Below are 20,748 nucleotides of genomic sequence, written 5' to 3'. Positions count from 1 at the left end.
TTTTATATATAATACAAAGATTTATAATATCTACATGATGGTGTTGTAGTAAAAAAAATAAATATTTCACTACTATCCCCATAGAGTCAGTGCTTCTCAACCTTCAACCCTTTACGGCAGTTCCTCATGCTGCAGCGACCCCCAACCATAACATTACTTTCATTGCTCCTTCATGACAGTAACTTTTCTACTGTCACGAGTCATAATGTAGATACCTGATATTTCCAATGGTCTCAGGTGGTGCCTGTGAAGGGTTGTTCAACCCTCCCTGAAAGGGGTTGCAACCCCTTTGGAACTGCTGCCCTAGAGGTCAACATGGTAGCGGATATACAGTAGGCATTCATAAATACATGCTAGCTGAATTAAGAAAACATTCCACCAAGCCTCATATTAGTAAGCCCCGGTTTTCTTGCCATCTTGTTCAGGAAAATACAAAGGACAGAAGACTGAGAGCTCAGCAGATCCCTGTGAGATGGCAGGGTTAGGGTTCAGACCCCTGTGGGATGGCAGGGTTCAGACCCCTGTGAGATGGCAAGGTTAGGTTTATTATGAGTTGAGTACCTTGCTCCCTAAGCACGATGATCTGTATGGAGCCAGTTGCTTCAAAGAATGTGAGTGCTGCTGGTCCACCTGATTCCATTTTTAAAGGAGAATCTTGACAGATGGCATGTTCAGGTGAAGAAAGATGCAAAGGTCCCCACGTTGATAGGTATGTAAAGCTGAGTCCTTTCCAATCAGTATGTTTTCTGGATTGATACTCACAATGTCAGTAATTCAGAACATCCCAAAGTCACCGAAATGGAACCATGGGAATGCTGATGTGTAACTTGGAATATCTGGGTATTTAAACACAGGGGTTTGGGGTTTGTTTTTGGGAATGATTACATGCCAAGTGTCATCACAACTAATGTACCAATTGACATTTTGGTAATCAGTATGTTAATCAATAATGGAAATTGCAGATAGGAACCTAATAAAATTAATCTTCAAGAAGCGTTAAGAGAATACTATATAAATCAGGAAAATTTACCACTCACTGTCTAATATTACTTATGCCGATGCATAATCCTCCATGACAAACGGAGTGTGACATCCACCTCATTATGAGCAGGATTTGACTCTGGGCAAGAGGAAACAAATGACTAAGTGCAAATTTGAAACTTCATTTTCTGTGATGTTAAAATAGTCAATTAGGAGCATAACATTTTGTAATACCTATACACTAGATGTGCTAACTGTGCCCTGTATATAAATACCTGGGAACAGCTGAAAGTTCAGGATTTAAAAATATTACCTTTTTTTGTACTTAAAGAAAAAGAAGTATTTTAATAATAAAAAAAAAACTCGGGGCAGGAGGCTAGAGAGATAGTTCAGTAGTTAGGAGTGCTTGCTACTCTAGCAAAGGACCCACAATTAGTTCTCAGCACCTACATAGGGTCTTACAACTACTTGAAACTCCAGTTCCAAGGGATCTGGCACCCTCTTCTGACCTCTGCAACACCAACCCAGCATATGATACACATACATGCAACACTTATACACATTAAATAAAATAATCAAAGGACCCCACCCTTTGATAACGTACTTCCTGTTACACTTAAAAAAAAAAAAAAAACCAAAACTTGACCTTTCAAAAACATGTATTTAACCTTGTTGAGCACTGACAATAAGGATCTTTGAACCTGAAGGAAAACTGCCTCTTCGCTCTTCTAGGTACAGAGAAGTCATTGAGAATGTACAAATCCCATTTCAAACCTAAGTTGGAATGAATTTCTTTCTTGGAGCTACACTAGGTAGAGTCAAAGACCAAGGTATTCTAAACAGTGTAATGGACTCCTGGGACAGACTTTGAAACTCCCCCTAGTGGGGTAGACGAGCAGCTCAACACCCACAATGCCGTGCTACCTTCCTTAAAGCAGTTATATTTTCTGGGGTCTAATGCAGGCTTTCCTTGCAGCCTCGGGGGATTTGGAGCACTTGTTGCCTGTGGTGTACTTTCAGCCTCATGGGAATTTGTCTGTTGTAAAGAAGATGGAAGCCCAATATCAGAGTTTAGGAACTAGATCCTCCTGTGGAAGGAAAGAACTGATTCCTGAAAGGAATGTCCTCTGAACACTACGTGTGCACTGTCACACACACACACACACACACACACACACACACACACACACCCCTATACTCAATCCCCCACAGTAAGTGGATGCAATGAAATTTTACATAAATGTATTTGTTTTATTTTATGTGTATGGTTGCTTGTTTGTATGTGTCGTACACACATTCAGGTGACCAAGGAGTTCTGAGGAGGGTGTCAGATCTCCTGGAGTTACAGTTGCAGATGTAAGACTCCCATCCTCGGTCAGTGGTACTTATGTGAGTGAGACACCGAGACACAGATCGATGCAAAAGCAAGAGGTTGATTTTCTGGCGCATCAGGGTCACCCTTCAATTAGTCCCTCAAGGCGAGTTACTAAGAAGGTGAGCCTGAATGGCTATTACAAGCAGTTTTTATACTTTTTAGGGGCACAGGTTACATCAGCAAGGCTACAGTTCAAAAAAAAAAGTTATTGGCTAAGCATATTGACCTTTAAATCTATTGGCTAGCAAGCAGGACATGAATTTGAATCTACCTGGGACTTGCCAGAGGGTCAGGTAACTATCAGTAAGGACAATCTGAGGATGCTTACTCAAGAATGCTCCTGTGGGTGGAGAATGGAACGTGGCCTAACCTTGACCCCAGGCAGGAAGTGGGATCTGGAAGGAGGGTGTGAGACTGGAAAACCCCCTAGGGTCTCTCATAGACAGTCTTAAGCCTCCCTAAGTGGGTGCTGGGAACCACACCCAGGTCCTCTACAAAAGCCGCATGTACTCTTAACCTTCGGCCCATCTCTCCCACCCCTAATACATTGTTCTAAAAAGAATATTTGAATAAGATCATTTTCCTTTGCCTCTTCTTCATTGTACACTGGTTTTTCAGTTTCCCCTTGAAATTTAATTTCAGTTATTCATATTCTTAAAAGCTTTTTATCTGTGCTATAAAACATTTCATGACCACAATCCTGGTAACATTGACACAATTCAAGGAAAGCTATCCAGTATAATTTATTATTCATTTCTTTTCTCCTATTATGCCATATTATATCAAGTCATGTCTATCATATCATGGGAAAATGAGTAAGGAGTAACTATTTATTATGAAATGTCAATGTTCCTATAGCTGGAGCAAAGGAACTAATTAATGTTGACAGTGATTTACAGAATCACTATGTAAAAACTCAGCTAGCAAGTTAAATAACCCCCACTGCTGTGGGTTACCTGAGGAGGCAGATACTATTTTCTTTTAATTCTATTTTAGTGTCATTATATTGCCCCTCTCCTCAAGATTCTACCATTTCTTCACCTTGTTAATTGCATAATAAGTATCTTGAGGGGCTGGAGAGATGGCTCAGTGGTTAAGAGCATTGACTGCTCTTCCAGAGGTCCTAACCTCAATTCCCAGCAACCACATGGTGGCTCACAACCATCTGCAGTGGTATCTGATACCCTCTTCTGGTGTGTCTGATGACAGCTGTAGTGTGTACTCTTATAAATAAATCTTTTTTAAAAAAGTATCTTAAATATGAATTTCTTATTCTCACCACATATTAAACCTCATCTTTCAATTTTTAAAAATCTAGAAACCATGCTACCAAATTATACAGTTCCAACACCTCTATGTGTTCTTTTACTCCCAGTTGAGATATGAAACAGTATTGCCAAGAAAATGGTTAGAAATTTGAACTATATCTCAATTGTGGTAACCTTAAAATCACTATGCTTATATTCAAATTATCCCCAACAAAAGTTTTCAGGACAGAGCCCTAGTGATTCACTTCCAACTGCAGCTCAATCATGAATTTGATAGAACATTTGGCTAAATTGTCAGGGCAATTTTCACTTGTCGTTCCTGTAAATATACCAAGCACCAACATACTCACAGGCTATTATGACTATTAGAGAACTTATTTGTGGGGAAGCGTCAAGATTCCTAGGAATTTGAGAAAAAAGAAACATTCAGGAAAGCAGGGTCAGTCTGTCAAGAGGTAAGCTTTCTGTCACTCACTTGAACCTGAAAGAACCTAGTGGGGAAACCCCCACTCAACTCCCGATTCAGCGTGCACCCAACAGTCACGAACAAACAGACTGTCTTGATGTAAAAACACGAGATAGTTTAATGGTATAGCTCTGGGTCGAAACGTATCTCAAGCAGGAGACAGTGGATTCGACCACGAGGCTTGGAAGCTAGGGGTTTTTATAGAAAAGGGCTGGGGCTGGGGGAGGAATTGGCGTGGTTTCACATGATTGGTCCATTTAAACATCAGCAGACTGTACATGCAGATAACATTTAACTTAGGTCAGAAGGGCGGGAGATAGGGAGGCACCGGGCCAGTCCGGACATGTCATTCTCTTTACCTTTATGGCCAAGCAGCCTCAGGAAGGTTTTGGAATGGGCCTGCCCGGGCATGTCCTGGCCTGTTCTGCTATGTTCTCAGCCCCAGGTTTCAAAGCTCACAAACAACTCTTTGGGCTATTTGACATAAATTACATGAATCACAGGTCTCAAGTTTATTTTCTTTCAAACCTATGTCCTCATTTATTCTTATGTGGGTAATACGCCTAGTCACGTACAACTTCTAAGTAGCAATAAAGTAAATCCAGGACAGATTATCAACTGTGAAAAAAAGTCAGAGGAAAAAAGGCAGGTGAAGCCTGAGAGTCAAGGGCTGGCCATGCAGCTTCTAACACAGACCAGTGCCATAGGTTCTGTTGTAGATCTTTTTCTTTTACATTTCTCCAATGCAGAACACTCCAGCACTCCTATAGCAAGGTGAGAGATGGACACAGCTAGGAGAATTTCCTGCAGTATGTGCTGCAGCAGGAGCAGAAACAATGGAAGATCCTGCCTCAACAAGGCGGCAGGCAAGAATCAGTTCCCTGAAGGTGTCCTCTGACCTCTCCCTGCACACCATGGCACACACACACACACACACACACACACACACTAGAATTGTAATGTTAATTAATGCCTTTGACTCTGAACACATGTTACGCCTTGATCATAGTGTTTTGCTGCAAGACATTGAACTAAGGCTATTTTAATCTTCCTCTTCCTCCGTTCCTTTCCTTTCTTTTTCAATATTGAGGGTTGAACCCAGGGCCTTAGATGGGCTAGACAAGGGTTCTATTATCAAGCTACACCCCCAGCCTTAATTCACATTTTTCATTTAAAACATAACAGATTTAATAAGGGAAAGCACTTAAAGTCAATTGTGTTGGCTTTGTTATGGAGGCCATACCATAAGCGCCAGATTTCCCTTTGTTTGTTTTACTGCATCTCTTCCTTCCTGAAGAGCTGCCTGTTTGGGCTTATCAATAACTGCTTGCTGCTAGTAAAGAAATAGGCTGAAAATATTATCTTCTATACTGCCACTAAAAGGAGCCACTTCTATTATTCTTACCCTCCGTGTTCTGGATGAGAGCATGAAAACCACTTATCAAGATTATATTTTTCATTTTTGAGTTCTTTTGTTTTATTTTTCTTCTTCCATCTCTCCCTTCTGCCAAAGTTAATGTCTTATTTATTTATTTTTTGATGCTTTTACTGAAACAGGGGCCTCAGTTGTTTCAGAATGATTGGTTTTATAAGTTTATAAACCATCTACCCTTTACACAAGGTACAGAAGCATGGGATTGCGCATCCACTCAGTTATATGGAACATTCAAGCTATCAGTGCTTTGAGTTCTTGCTGTGAGCCTTACCCGGTTCTGAATTCCCTCAGAAATTATATGCGGTAGTTGATCTTCCAGAGACACTAGTTTCCTGTTCTGTCACTGGTAGCTTTCACACGTGTGCTTCATGATGGCTGTAAAGGGCCACACTGAGAAGTCATGTGATTGATCATGAACTAAACAAATAGTATTTTTTTTCAAGCAGCTTTAAAAATAAAAACGGACTCTAACCGAGTTGCTAGGATGTTTGTGGATCGCCACATCCTGCTTGCTGTCTTTTTTATGTTATGGAAACTAGCCGTAGGGATGGATTTTAAGGGACAGTAATAGTTACAGGAGCAGTTGCCACAATGTCACAGACTCCTTTGATGTCTTTATGTACTTGCAGTCGCAGGTGATATTTGAATCTTATCCAGTGCCATTTCCATCTTGCCCAATGGGGAAAACGATTCTTGTGGGCATTCTTTGTACTGTTTCCACCTGCCACGGGGTATTAGCAGATTACAGGAAACACTGGGAGGTGCCCTGTGACATCCAAGTGAACAATGGCACATTTGTTTGCCTTTCTGCCTTCAAGGACATTTGAAGGGTGACTTCTCAATAGAGTGTTTTTGTGAACATTAAAAAGCTGTGTATTCGTGTGAACATAGACAGAGGAGAGACATAACTGGAATCTTCCATAACTGGAATCTCTTCTCATAACTGAAATGAGAACTCTAACACAAGAGGCCAGTTTTCTAGTGTTTTGTGTTGTGTTGTGTTGTTTTTAATTTCCAGTTTGCTCCTAGGCACCTCCTGCTCAGGAAAGCCGTCTTAGAGACACCCAGGATCACACTGGGGCTGCGGCCAGCAGCCAGCAGCCCTACCTTCCTTTGACAGTGAGGAAGAATTGTTAAGAGGAATGCCTTTCTTCCCACATCTCTGCCTGTCAGAAAAGACAGCTATGCAGACTTTCTCATGCCATTCCTGCTTACCATACCTGGGATCATGACAACTAGAAGAAGCAATCAAGAGAGGAGTCTGTGAGATTTTATGTTATCATAGAAAGAATTCAACAACAGAACTAGCACGGCTAAATTCCTCATGAAAATGTGACTAACAGCAGCTAAATCACTTTATTCCACAACATTTCTGACACCTCACAAGCCCAGATTGCACAATAGAATTCTACAGAGAATATGTGGCCAGCCTGAATTTTATTTCTTATTTCCATAAAATGAAAAAGGTACTAGTTGGATGAGTCTCAAGTGTTCCAAAGTCCTGTTTGGTTGGTTAGGTTTTTTGTTTGTTTGTTTGTTTGTTTGTTTCGCTTTGTTTTGTTTTTCAGAAACAGTGTTTCACTATATAGCTATGGCTGTCCTGGAACTCACTATGTAGACCAGACTGGCCTCGAACTCACAGATGCACCTGCCTCTGCCTCCGTAAGTGTTGGGATTGAAGGTGTTTACCACTACTCTGGCTAAGCGTTGGACATTTTCTGCATGTTGACAAACATTTGTTTAAATTGAACTTGGGAGGCTCTTAGCTCTTAAGACTCATTTGTGTGTTATTATCCTCTATCACGACAATTAGAAAAAGACAATCAGGAGAATAATTGTCTGTGAGATTTTATGTTATTGTAGAAATTGGTTGGTCTGGGTTGTCTAAAGGTTGGCGGGTAACAATACAGACAGGCATGTGGCTAGTCCATAAACCTCTGAAAAACTTAAACTGCCATGGGGCTGGTATCTCTCACTGAAGGAGAGATGCTTTGTATAGGTGCTATGGCTCAATTGGTGTTCAGTGTTAAAAGACTCAAGATTAGATCAGGGACAACTGAAGAATAAAAATCTCCCTGTCAATAAGCATCAATCGTGCACAGAAACGGGCATTCACCGAGCAGAGTTCCGTCCTCCTGCCCTGGAGAGTTTTCCAAAAGTTTAGAGAAGTCAATAAGGCCAAGCTTCAACTGGCTGCAGGCGCAGCAGCTTTTCCACCGGCAAGAACATACTTAGTGAACCCGCATCGTTTTGCGTCTCCCATGGTGACTGCCAGTCGCGTGCAGGCTTTTGTCTATCCTTTGTATACTGTTAGACTCAGCTAGAGCCAAAAGAATCAGCTCTAAAGTCAGAGCCTACCTTTTTGCAGAGAGGCTGACGTTTGATGTTTCTCAACGTTTTCATGGCAAGCCGTCCCGAGCTCCTGCCGCCTTACAAGCACTTCTCACATGAAAGTACAAGACTCAAACCGTCCATTCCGCACTCTGTCCTCCTGTCCGGGAGACAAGCAGGCGTTGCTTCCTGACAGAGGGCTGCCCCGCTGTTATGATGTGTGGCAGAAGGGCGCTGCGGTGTAATAAGGGAGATGGATGCTTTCCGAGGTAAAAACTGGGCTCAAGTGTTCCCTCCTTCGGGGTTCCCACTCCTCTGCCCAACATCAGCCAGGGTGCCCAGGGTCGCACCATTACCTGTCCTCATTGGCAGTATACCTAAGCAATCTGTACTTACCAGGGTTTTCTCTGGAGCACAATAAACATTTCAAACCCTCTGTTACAGTTTATCATTGTGAATGCATTACTAAAGATTTTTTGTTGTTGTTGATTTTGTTTATGTTTGTTTTTAAAAGAATGTCTACTCTTGTACGCTTTTATTCTTGCCTGAAATTCTTTTTCTTTTTTTTTTTTTTTTTGGTTTTTTCGAGACAGGGTTTCTCTGTGTAGCCCTGGCTGTCCTGGAACTCACTTTGTAGACCAGGCTGGCCTCGAACTCAGAAATCCGCCTGCCTCTGCCTCCCGAGTGCTGGGATTAAAGGTGTGCGCCACCACGCCCGGCTTGCCTGAAATTCTTTATTTTTACTTACTTGGGTATGTTTTCTAGCCTGTCTGTCAGAGAAAGCTGGGAGAAATGTTTATGCTAATCACAGACTTTGCAAACTATAAATTTGACTGAAGGTAATCTAAAAACAAACAGACCAACCCTTCGTTAATCTTGGATTTGCTGTGTGTGAAATGTATAAGTAGACCAAACATCTGCATATAATATATATATATATATATTATATTATATATATCATATATATATTATATAATATATATGTGTGTGTAGATAGATAGATATAGATATAGATATTATAGATGCCCAGCTTAAGAATTGTTTGGAGAAATGTCACCAGAGATGACTGGGTAGGGTATGGTGGCACACAGCTTTAATACTGGGGGGCAGAGGCAGTCAGCTCCAGGGCAGCTCAGTCTACATAGTGGTTCTAGGTGGGCCTCAGCAACATGGTGAGACAATGTCTCAAAAATAAATAAATAATTGAACTTGGGTCCGGTGAGATGACTTAGTGTTTGAGGCAAAACCTAATGAACTGAGTTCAGTCTCTAGAACCCACGTGATAAAGAAAACTAACTCCCACAAGTTGTCCTCTGACCTCCACATAATCATATGTACACATACACACACACACAAAAAAAACACAGACACACACACATGAAGTAAGTAAATGTAATAAAAAATCTTAATTGTATTTGGTGGCTACAAAAAAATTTGTACTTTCATGGACAACATCTTATAAGTAATGAAATATAAAAGAATGTGATTTAAGGGGCAGAATTTTCTAAGTTGTCATATTATTGATAACATGCATGCCTTTTTCCAAATAACATAGATGGCAGAGGTACAAATCACATTCATGATTATACAATAAAACTTTAAAAGAGTTTGATTTTATTTTCCATGTAGGTGGTGATTTTAAAGTAAGCAGTGTGCAGAATTAATGACAGAGGAACACCTGTTCCAGCTTGCTTTCTGTTGCTGTGATAAACCCCATGCATGACCAAAAGCAACTTGGACAGAAAGTGTTTTTGTTTGTTTGTTTGTTTGTTTTTCTTTCACACTTTCAGGTTATAGGTCCATCAGGGAAGGCAGAGCAGGAACTCAAGTCAGGAACCTGGAGCCAGAAACTGTTACAGAGGCCATGGAGGAATGTTGCTTACTGGCTTGCTCACTGACATTCATCCAGCTACTTTTTTATACAGTTCAGGGCCACCTGTCTAGGGATGGTACTGCACACAGTGAGCTGGGCCCTCCTCCATCAACTGGGAATCAAGGACATGCCCCAGGGACATCCCCTTAGACCAATCTAAAGACAGCACTATATCAATTGAAGGTATCTCTTCCTGAGTGTGTCATGGTGACAACCACGATTAGACATCAAAGCACCCACAGGCTGACCCCTGAAAACCGAGTGCTCCTGAGCTGTGATTATCAGGACCTTGTAGAGGAAGCAAACAGCTTCCAAATTCAGCAGTCTAGGCCCCTGCCTTCCTGGGGTCTTCTCTATTATCCATAAATAGTTTGAGGACCTCAAAGTCTTCCCCATTAACAAATGTGGTCTCTGACTCTGCTCTTCAGATTTTGCCCCTTTGCCACAAGAGTGAGGCTGTCCTAGATAATTTTGAGTCATGGCCTAGCATCTAGTCCTGGGAACCTGTAGACAGACGTGAGGAGACAGTCCAGGGTTTGCCAGATCTATCAGGTCCACTTCTTGGATTCAACAACTAACTGTATTCTTCGATAGAAGAATAATGGGAATTAGAAGGTTTTGGGTTTCTCTTCATTTGGTTTGTATTGTTGGTTTTGTTTGGTTTTTGCCAGCTGTGAGATCAGACCAGAGGACATGGGGTGCCATGAAAATGGCATTTATTGCTGCATTCTTTATTATCAACACAGGAAAAAAAAGTGATTTCAAATAAGTTAACTGTCAATAATTGTTTGATGCTATGTAGAAAATTTTGTTCCAAGAAATATAATTTAAGAGGCTCAAAGAGGTGGCTAGTAGGGATGGAGAGATGGCTCAGCTGTTAAAAGCTAGGCTCACAACCAAAGATATAAAAGGTGGCTAAGGTTTGCAATTAAATAAATGATAAACTAAGTCAGAAAAGTAAAGTGGAGAACTACCATCAGTAGGCAGTGCAGGAATTTAATACCTATTGAGGATGGCCTTGAGTGTCTGATCCTGCAGCCATCACTTCCCCAGTGCTGTGGTTACAGCCACATGTTCCAGTGCCCTGTTTACGCAGTGCTAGGATCAACCCCAGGGTCTCAAGCATGCTTGGTAAGCTCTTTACTGCTGAGCTACATCCCTAGGTCTTATCAGGCACTCCATGTTTCCTAGTTATGAGGGCATTTTTCCCCACCAAAAAATGACAGAACGGGAAAGAAGGGAGGAAGAAACAGACAGACAAACAGACAGACTGACAGACAGACAGAGACACTGAGAAAGAGACGGGGGCGCACGGGTGTGGAGAAAGGGTGGGGGGAGCACGTGCAAGCGAGCGAGCAGGAGACAGAATTTAAACACCAGACTTGATTATCCATGACCTAGATCTAAAGCTTGGCATCTTCACATGGCTTCACGTCTTTGCTCTTTCTAAAGTGGCTGAGGATATTGAACTAGCAAAGCGGAGGAACACCAGCTGGTCGAGGCCAGAAGCCACAGGACAGTAAACAACTATGCCTTGCGCTACATAAAAACATGAACCTGCCCACAAGGGGCCGAGCAGGTAGAGCATTTGCCTGACATGCGGGAGGATTCCTTTTCCAGCACCAGAAGCGTCTGCCAGGCCCATCTCTTTGCCGCATGTGTTGAGACAGTAGCAGTTACCCACTACTGCAAGCTTTGCGCCTGCGTGGTCTCGTCACGCCATTTCCATTGTTTGGTTTCACTACTTTCATTCTGCCTGGCCAAGATGTCTTTGGATTTCTTCTGTTAACCATACATGGGACTTCTTGACTGTATGTGCACATCTTACAATGTGGGCATTTCTCATAAATTATACAATAAAAGGTCTGCACCTATCTTCCCCCACCTCCTTCCTCAGGACTCCAATAATGTGCACCGAGCTCAGCAAGCTCCTGGAGCTGTTCTTCCAACCGGATCATTCTATCAATGCTTCTTCAAGTTTGGCAACCCTTTTCTCCACCATCTTAATCTTGCTATTGATCTATTTCAATAATTTTCCCCCAGTTTGAGACAGGGTCTTGCTAGGTAATCCAAGTTAGCCTTGAGCTCAACCCTTCGTCCCAGCCCCCTTAGCGCTGGTATTACAGGTTCACTTAACTTTGTTTTGTTTTGAGACAGTCTCATGTAGCCCAGGTTGACTTCAAACTTACTATATAGCCTGTGGTGACCTGGAATCCCTCTACTTTCAGAGTGCTAGGATTACAGAATGAACCACTGTATTTTGCTGGTGTTTTTAACAGCTCTATTTCTCTGCTGAGAACATTGGGCCCTCGGTTCCTTCCAGGAATCTTTATATTTACTTCATGACCATTGTCCCTAAAATGTGCCTGAAGCCATTTTCTTATATCTTGGGGGTTGGCATTAGTTAACATCTTTTCTTTCTTTCTTTTTTTTTCTTAGAACTGTTTAGATTTTTCAAGGTCCTTCCTATGTCAAGTTATTTTTATTTTTCAATTGAAACTCCTAAATATTATCTATTTGGGTCTCCAAATCCTCTGGTGCATGTTGGTTTTCTCATTTCAGCCTTTATAGGCACAGAACACAGTTTTGTCTGGTCCTCTTTGACCACATTTTCAATGTCACTTCCTTTCTCAAAGTCTTCAATCTACTGATTTTCTCCTCTTCCCGCCTCCTCCTTTGCCTCCTCTTCTTCATATAATTCTTCATATGTAACTTGGAGGCAATCCCCTACTTTATATCCATTCACTCACAAAATTAGATTTAACCTCGAAAACCATGTCCAAGATTCCCTAAATACTCTACTGCTTCCAAAAACCGGACTCCTCTGGCTTTAAAACAAAAAACGAAAACTCCAAACTTGTATGCTAATAAAGCATTCGAGAGGCTCTGGATTTCATTTCCAGTGCTGAAAGAAGAGCTGAGAAGGGAGAGATCATCACGAAGAGACTCTGCACACTCTTCCTTCTGGAGACCTTCTGCCTAATGTGACAGTGCTGACCCATGACTGACTTCCAAAATGGATGGGGGGAAAAGAGGGGAGGAGACAGAAGCGGAGTGGGAGGAGACAGAAACGGAGTGGGAGGAGAAAGAAGAGGGGGAGGAGACAGAAGCAGAGGGGGAGGAGAAAGAAGAGGAGGAGGAGACAGAAGCGGAGTGGGAGGAGACAGAAGCGGAGTGGGAGGAGAAAGAAGGGGGGGAGGAGGCAGAAGTGGAGTGAGAGGAGAAAGAAGAGGGAGGGGAGACAGAAGAGGGGGAGGAGACAGAAGGGGGGAGGAGATAGAAGGGGGGAGGAGATAGAAGGGGGGAGGAGAGAACAAAAACCAGCTGTGACTATCTCACCAATAATCCCAGCACACAGGAGGCTTGAGGCAAGAGGATGGCTGAGTTTGAGGTCAGTGTGGTCTCTACAGTGAGTTCGAGAAGGTTCTCCCACACTCTCCTGCTTTACTGTTTTTTCATTCTTGGCACCTGTCCTAAAAAGGTTCTGTTCTCTGCATCTGCTGACAGGTCCTCTAGCTTGGTTCACCGTTCATTGAAATCTGGAAGACCAAGAAGCAAAAATTCAAAAGTCAAAATGACCACAAAAGGCCGGAAAAATGACTCCCAGCATTGAGTTGCCTATCCCACAAGAAGCAGGTGAGTTCAAAGAACCCAGAATCACAGTCTGCCTTCCTAGGCACTACCCTTGTGCTTTCGATTCAGTCTGTATTTCTTCTCCAAACTGCCTAATTTAGTTTTCCTATCTTGAATGCCCGGGTAGCTGGGTCTTACACTGTGTACAGAGATTGTATTTGTACAAAGTAGCAGCCAGGGTTTAACCTACAGTGTGATTACCTGTATGCAAAAATATATGTAGTTACATATAGTACATTTTTAAAAGACTGTAAAACCCAAATTATCACCACGATTACTGTGGACTATCGGGATAATAGTTTCCTCCTGTTTTCTATTTACTAAATGTTTTGTAGCACACTTTCCTCGGCTGCTTCCAAATCTCTGATTAGCGGAGTCCTTTCTGAAGGACCATGTAGTTTCCAACCACTGGAAACCATTAAACCCGGTCAGAGCTGCTTTCAGCTGCAAGAAACGGAAATCGCCAAGGCAGTGCCTCAAACAATAATGAAGGATATTTTCTCACATAATAAAAAACGTCCCTGGGAAAGTCACGGCAGGGCTGGCTGACTTTATATCATGGTCTGCTATCCTTCGGCTGTGCTTTGGCTGCCGTCGTTCCAGATAGAACTTCCAGACACCACAACATCTAGTGACTGAAAACAGCTTTCTTTGTACTCTTTGTTTAATGTTACCTGGCTGGAGTATGTTTTCTTTTCTGCTGTGTGATACATGGTATTCATTCTGAAAGTCATGCCTGGACCACCCATGATGAGGCCATATTAATGTGCCTCTCAATCACCTGGAAGCCACTAGCAGATTCCTTTTAGACATACACCATGGCGCGAGCGCGCACACACACACACACACACACACACACACACACGCCTAAGCCAAGCATAAGGAAGGAAGGAAGGAAGGAAGGAAGGAAGGAAGGAAGGAAGGAAGAAAGGAGGCCATGGAAACAGCTTATGTTTATGTTACAGAGTTGAGCTAACCTTTTCTAAAGAGTGTGGCTTCCAGTAATAGGGCACATTGCTGAATGGCATCAGAATTCTTAGGAAGAAGGGAGACACAGCAAAGGCAGGAACCCACAGGTATTTGTGGAGGATGGCCAACTGTACTCCCTTGGTACAGAAAGCAAGCTGTCCAGGTCCCCGACTCCCTCAGGTGTAAATGTTTATCTGTGACAGTCTCCATGTGGTGTCATTTCTCTCTAGGTGCTATAACCAATGTGGATTTCCTGGGATGAGAGAGTTGAGGGAGGAGTCAGAATGCCCACCCCAAACCTATTTATTGCTCCCATTTATTTATTCAATCCCTCCCATGTCACTCAAACCAAAACTATTTGCATGCAAAAGCATTAAAGTGATGCATTTCCAGCAAAAACATTGCTGTCCCTTACTAGGGTTGACTAAGAAGAGTGTGACAGAGAAACAAGCCACACTTCAGGGTTTAGAATATTTTGTTTAGTTACTCGTATGCTTTTTTTTGTGGCCTACATCTTCTTCGAAAGTGGAAATGAAGCATGCAGGAAAGGAAAAACAAAATGAAACAAGCCCAAACAGAAGCAGGGAACAGTGGTGAGTGGGAGAAGCAGGAGAGGGCATGTATGTGCAGAGGGGAGGAGCTCTATGTTTGTGAAACTACTGTGCTGCTATGGTAACACGGCAAAACTGGGCCCCTCGAACTCTAGGAATTTACTATAAATGAAGGGCCAAATATGTGTAAGCCAAAATGACAAGAGGAATCTATAGTGAACCAAAGGGACAGTCTGTTTAGACCATCAACTGAAACGTTGTCACCACCTCTGTAAGACTTCCTGCCATCCACTGAGAAAACTCCAGAGACGTAATTTTGAAAATTCTTCCCACAAATTGATAGTAAATGAAAACTTCACAATTATGAAGTTCATGGTCCACAAACAAAACAAAACAGCAGCAGAAGCAACACACACACACACACACACACACACACACACACACACACACATACACACACACTCAAAAGGACAAAGCAGCCAATGGAAAAGCTGCCCGATCCTGTCTATCAACTCTTTGAAACAACTCTTCAGTCTTGCTTTTGCTGAGGCAGCTTATTAGACTCCAGATGTCAGCATTGACTTCAGTTAACTCTGTTCCAAGTAAGATTACCAGGGAGAAAAAGCTCAGATTATTTTGTTGCACGCAGTTAAGCACATAGAGCCATTCTTGATACATTGTAGCTATCCAACACAAAGGCAAAATCCTAGGGATTGTGAGTGACATTATCCTTTATTAACTTGTCCATTGTGGTTGTTGTTCAACTACTACAGGTGTGGAATTCAGGTGGATGGCAGGCAGGGTCAGCCTTCTACCAGGGACTCACAAGGAAACTTATTCTTTCTTATGTCTTTCACAAGAAAAAATAATATATATATAACATAAAGTTTATGGAAAATGATTGTATTAGTCAGGGTTTTACTGCTGTGAACAGACACCATGACCAAGGCAAGTCTTATAAAAAACATTTAATTGGGGCTGACTTACAGGTTCAGAGGTTCAGTCCATTATCATCAAGGTGGGAGCATGGTAGAATCCAGGCAGGCATGGCACAGGCAGAGCTGAGAGTTCTATGACTTCATCCAAAGGCTGCTAGTGGAAGACTGATTTCCAGGCAACTAGGGTGAGGGTCTTGAGCCCACACCCACAGTGACACACCTACTCCAACCAGGTCACACCTATTCCAACAAGGCCACACCTCCAAATGGTGCCACTCCCTGGTCTAAGAATATACAAACCATCATCACATTCCACTCCCTGGCCCCCATAGACTTGTTCAAACACATGAGTCTATGGGGGCCATACTTAAACACAGCATAATGCAAAATGCAACATTTTCCTTCAGTATATTTCCTTATTAGTGTGCTTTTTGCTCAGAGATATTTATGAACACTTAGCAAGTTAACTTGACCTGGGCTTCTTTCAGTAGTGAATATTAGTCAATTTATGAGCTATTTAACTTTTTTTGGATTATTGCATCTAAAATACAACTTGGCTTTTATATGGATTTTTAAGTGTTTTAAGTGTTTTAATGGACAACCTGTTTATCAAAATCGTCCCCTTTTATAAGCCCCAAAGCATTCATATCTTTTCTTGTGATGGTGAAGAGTGTTTGTGCCTTAAACAGTAACAACTGAAGTCATAAGCCTGCACTTGGCGGGGAGCAAATTAGCGCAGAGAAAGAGATTTTCATCTTATGTAAGCTTCAAGGCTGCAAGGTTTCATTGTGAGCCACAGCTTGCCTGTCAGCCTCATGAGTGTAAGACATGTGAATATGTGTATTTAAAGGTATGAATATCATCATGTATGATTGTTGTATGAGCACCCTCTGCAGTACCTTGTTTGTTAACAGAAGTCTGATCTAGATAATTGCATAACCAGGTATCGTTTCCTTATGTCATGCACCTATCATGTATTTACACTGACTAAAGAAATACTCCAAATATATCTGAGACAAGGCTACTGGGTATAGCTCAGTTGGTAGAGGAATTGTCTAATATGAACAAAGAAGTAGGTTCAATTCCCAGTCTCGCCCCCCCCCCTCCCGCCAACCCAGGCAGGCGCGGTAGTACACTCCTGTAATCCTAGCACCTTAGATATGGATGCAGGAGGATCAGAAGGTCAAAGCCATCCTCGGGTACCTAGCAAGTTTGCCAACAGTCCAGCCTCAAAAGGTAAATAAAATAAAATACCAAAGCTGAATCAATCCGTTGCACGCTTATAGTAAAGAATATTAAAATTGCCAGGCGGTGAAGCTGGCTTTTATAATGACACAGAGGAAAGGAATGTTTCCAGAGCACTGCATCCTTGAGCTCCCTGGTGTCCAGCAGCGATCTAAAAGTTCTTATGGATTCCCTTTCCTGGATCCACACCACCAATTTTTTTCTGCTTGTCCAGGCAGCCCCCGAAATCCCAGTAGGAGGCGCTGTTGTCTAACACAAAGTCCGTTGTTTTGTTTTGCTTTTTAATTTAATTTTTTTTTTTTTTATTGAATTCTTTCTAAGCTTTACCCTTTCCCAAGATTTAATCTGTTTAAATGGATAGCGGTTATTTGCTCTTAAGTTCACTATGAATTTAATCTCACATTTAATACACTGAAGTGCTATATTATTTTTTTTTCTGCTCTGATTAACATAACTTTCCTCAAAATGTATTCTGACTAGGAAGCAATCTTGTTCAGGAACATGAATAATAATTTCATTGTTTTAAAAACAAGGACATATTTGATAATTTTGAAAAAATAGAAAGTGAATTTTGATGAGGTTGGTTCTGGAATTAATCTGGGACTTTTGGAGAAATTGAATATACAAATTCTGCCTTGAAAATGTATTTATTTTCTTTTTTAGCTGGGAGAGATGCATTCTATTTGCATTTTTGAGCCTGAATAATTTTAATTCCATATTTATTGACAAGGCTAAGAGGAACATTTACTTTGTTTTTCCTGATTACTTATACAGTTAATTCTTTTCAGCTACCACGTGAGCCATGGACCATAATATTATATTCCTTGCTAATACATTTTGGCAAAAGTATTAGTATTTAATGTATTTACATGAAAAGACAATACATTAATGTAATAACTTTCTCAACTGCATACATCGTTGCCACAAAGCAATCACCTTCATTTTAATACAAGCAAAATTTATTCAATGTTTCTCAGTTAGCTGAGCAACTTTTCCAAATGAACTGGCAAAGAAAAGCACTGTCTGGTCTCCTCGTGGCTGCTGAGCTGCCTGCTGGAGAGGAGAGAAACGCAGAGAAGGGTTTAACCTTTCTAGATGAGATGCTGACTCCTTGGGGACTGGGTGGAGTCCTGATACACTCAACCTCTCTTTGGTTCATTCCTAAGGAGTGTTAGATTGCCAGGCAAAAACCTGTAAAACAAGGATTTGTGTGCAAGACTTTCTAGTGTTAAAAGTAGAATTTGGAAGCCCCACTGAGTGACTCCTTTGAATTACAAACTTAATTTAAACATAATAATATTTTATTCTTCCTCCCTCACTAAAATTTTTACATCCCATCATAAATTTAAGATCACATGAGTTGAGTCCCATATTTTTATGTACAGATTAAATGTAGTTTTTTTGAGAAAAAAAAGATAAAATTAACTTTGAGTTCATATTTATATAGCATAAATATCATGCGAGTTTAACTTCTTTTTGAGTTCTACTATTGGCCAATACTAAAGGTACAAATATATTTTTAAGATTAAAAATGACAATGCCTGTTTGCACACTGAAAGACTTGATGTTCTTAATAATAGACTAAAACTGTTAATTATTTTACATATGTTGAGGGGTCCCTGATACTAAGGTGTTTAATATCACTGACTCTGTCTCTTGGAATATGTGTTTAACATTTTAGGTAGCTTATGTATGGTTACCTACTATTTCTAAGAGTATTGTGGTGTATGTGTGTGTGTAATATATATTAGGTGTGCAATATGCTATATATATATATATATATATATATATATATACATATGTATATATATGTAACTCTAAATGTATTTTACAACATTCTTTTATTCTACAATTATTCTCAAAATAGTTTACATTGCAGCAAGGATATTTGAGACCAGGTCTGTTTCACAGTTCTGATAGATTTCAGGAAACTGGGGCAGGGATGCATGCATCATTGTGAGAACAGTTATGCTGCACGTGAAGCTTGTCATCTTTATGGATTTTGGTGACGGGGCATTGGCTGGGTTTGAAGAAGTCCGTGTTTGTGTTTGAAGCTGATCTTCATATGAAGAATGTGCGCAGGCTGGCGAGCATAGGCTGGTCTTCATTACTTTTCTATTGCTCTGATAAAGCACCTCGGCCTAGGCCATTGACAGAAGACAGATTTATTTGGGTTTATCGCACCACAGTGATGGGAGTCCACGGTGGGAGAGCAGAGGGAGGGCGGTTGGAGCTGGAAGCTGAGAGCTTACACTTTGAACCACAAGCAGGAAACAGACAGTTCACACTGATGGTGGCACCTGCCTTTGAAACCTCAAAGCCCAAAAAGCATAGAAAAGGCAAAGAGACCTTGCAGGCATATATATATGGAGAGAGAGAGAGAGAGAGAGAGAGAGAGAGAGAGAGAGAGAGAGAGAGAGAGAGAGAGTGTGTCTAAAACTCTGATCATCAGGCTTGTCTAAGCCATCTCACCAGCCCCTAATCTGACAATGTCATACATGTATACAACATATCTTGATCATCTTCACTTCCCACCCCCCAGGCACTCCCAACACATCTCCTACATTCATGGCCTCTTCTTTTTCCACATAACCCACCGAGTCCAATAGTGCATGTGTGTATCGTGTGGAGCCATTACCAACCTACCAGCAGCCACACCCCCAAAGGAAAGACGTGTATACCCTCCTCCAGTGACCAGTGATTGACAATAGCTCCTCAGCTAGGGGTGAGGACTCACGAGCCCCTCCCCTGACCACGATGGAATGTTGACGGCCTTGATCCTGTGTGGGTTACCACAGTGGCTGCAAGTTCATGTGTGGGACAGCCACATCCTGTCCGGACCCAGGATTTCATCCTTTTCCCTCCCCGCATCCTCTAACTCTTACCTTCTTACATCCTTTCTGCACCTCTTCTACGATGTCAGAACTCTGATCTTTAAGTACTGTTGTTCTGGGATTCCTCTGGCCTTCTGAGTGTGTGCAGTATGTATCTTCCGATGGATTCCGAGTTTTCATAATCAGCTTCCCCTTCTGCTTTTCTCGGATGAAGGACTTTCTGCACTGCTTTCATGAAAACTGACACATACAAGCAAATTTGGGGGTCCTTGAATCTCACCATCTGTAACGCAAATGGTATTTCAACTGAAGTCAGGACTCTAGAACTCCTGTTATCTTCTCACACTTTTTCTGGCTTCCTGTGACCCCCTGGCCCCCAAGAAATGTGAAGTCGTTTTGAGATTTGAGTGTTTGTATCTAGCCTATTTTACCTCTCTGCAAATTTAAAGATCTTTCCATTGTTTTCCGAGTTCTGAAATGACAACATGTTTATGAGCCTGGTATATTTTATCTGTTGTGTTGGACACAGCCAGGAAACGGAAAACTCTTCATTAGTTTGGAAAATCATTGTGAACTTTTTTTTTTTAAAAAGTATATTATGTATTCCAGGCTTGCTTGGAACCTGCTACATAGCCAAGGTTGGCTAGAAAGTCATGCCAGTCCTGCCTTCCCTTTCCCAGGCACTGCAACACCTGGCTCTCACGAAGGCTTTTCCTGTTGGTGGCCACCCCTCCATTCCTCCGTCATAGTATCATGCTGGCATTGGATCGGCTGTCTTTCCTCTATAATATGTTGTGATTACTATCCCAGCCCCCCTCTCCTCTCTCTCTCTCTCTCTCTCTCTCTCTC

Source organism: Mus caroli, chromosome 14 (genome assembly GCF_900094665.2).
Source record: "Mus caroli chromosome 14, CAROLI_EIJ_v1.1, whole genome shotgun sequence".
Taxonomy (NCBI): Eukaryota; Metazoa; Chordata; class Mammalia; order Rodentia; family Muridae; genus Mus; species Mus caroli.
Note: the sequence above shows the minus strand (reverse complement) of the source record.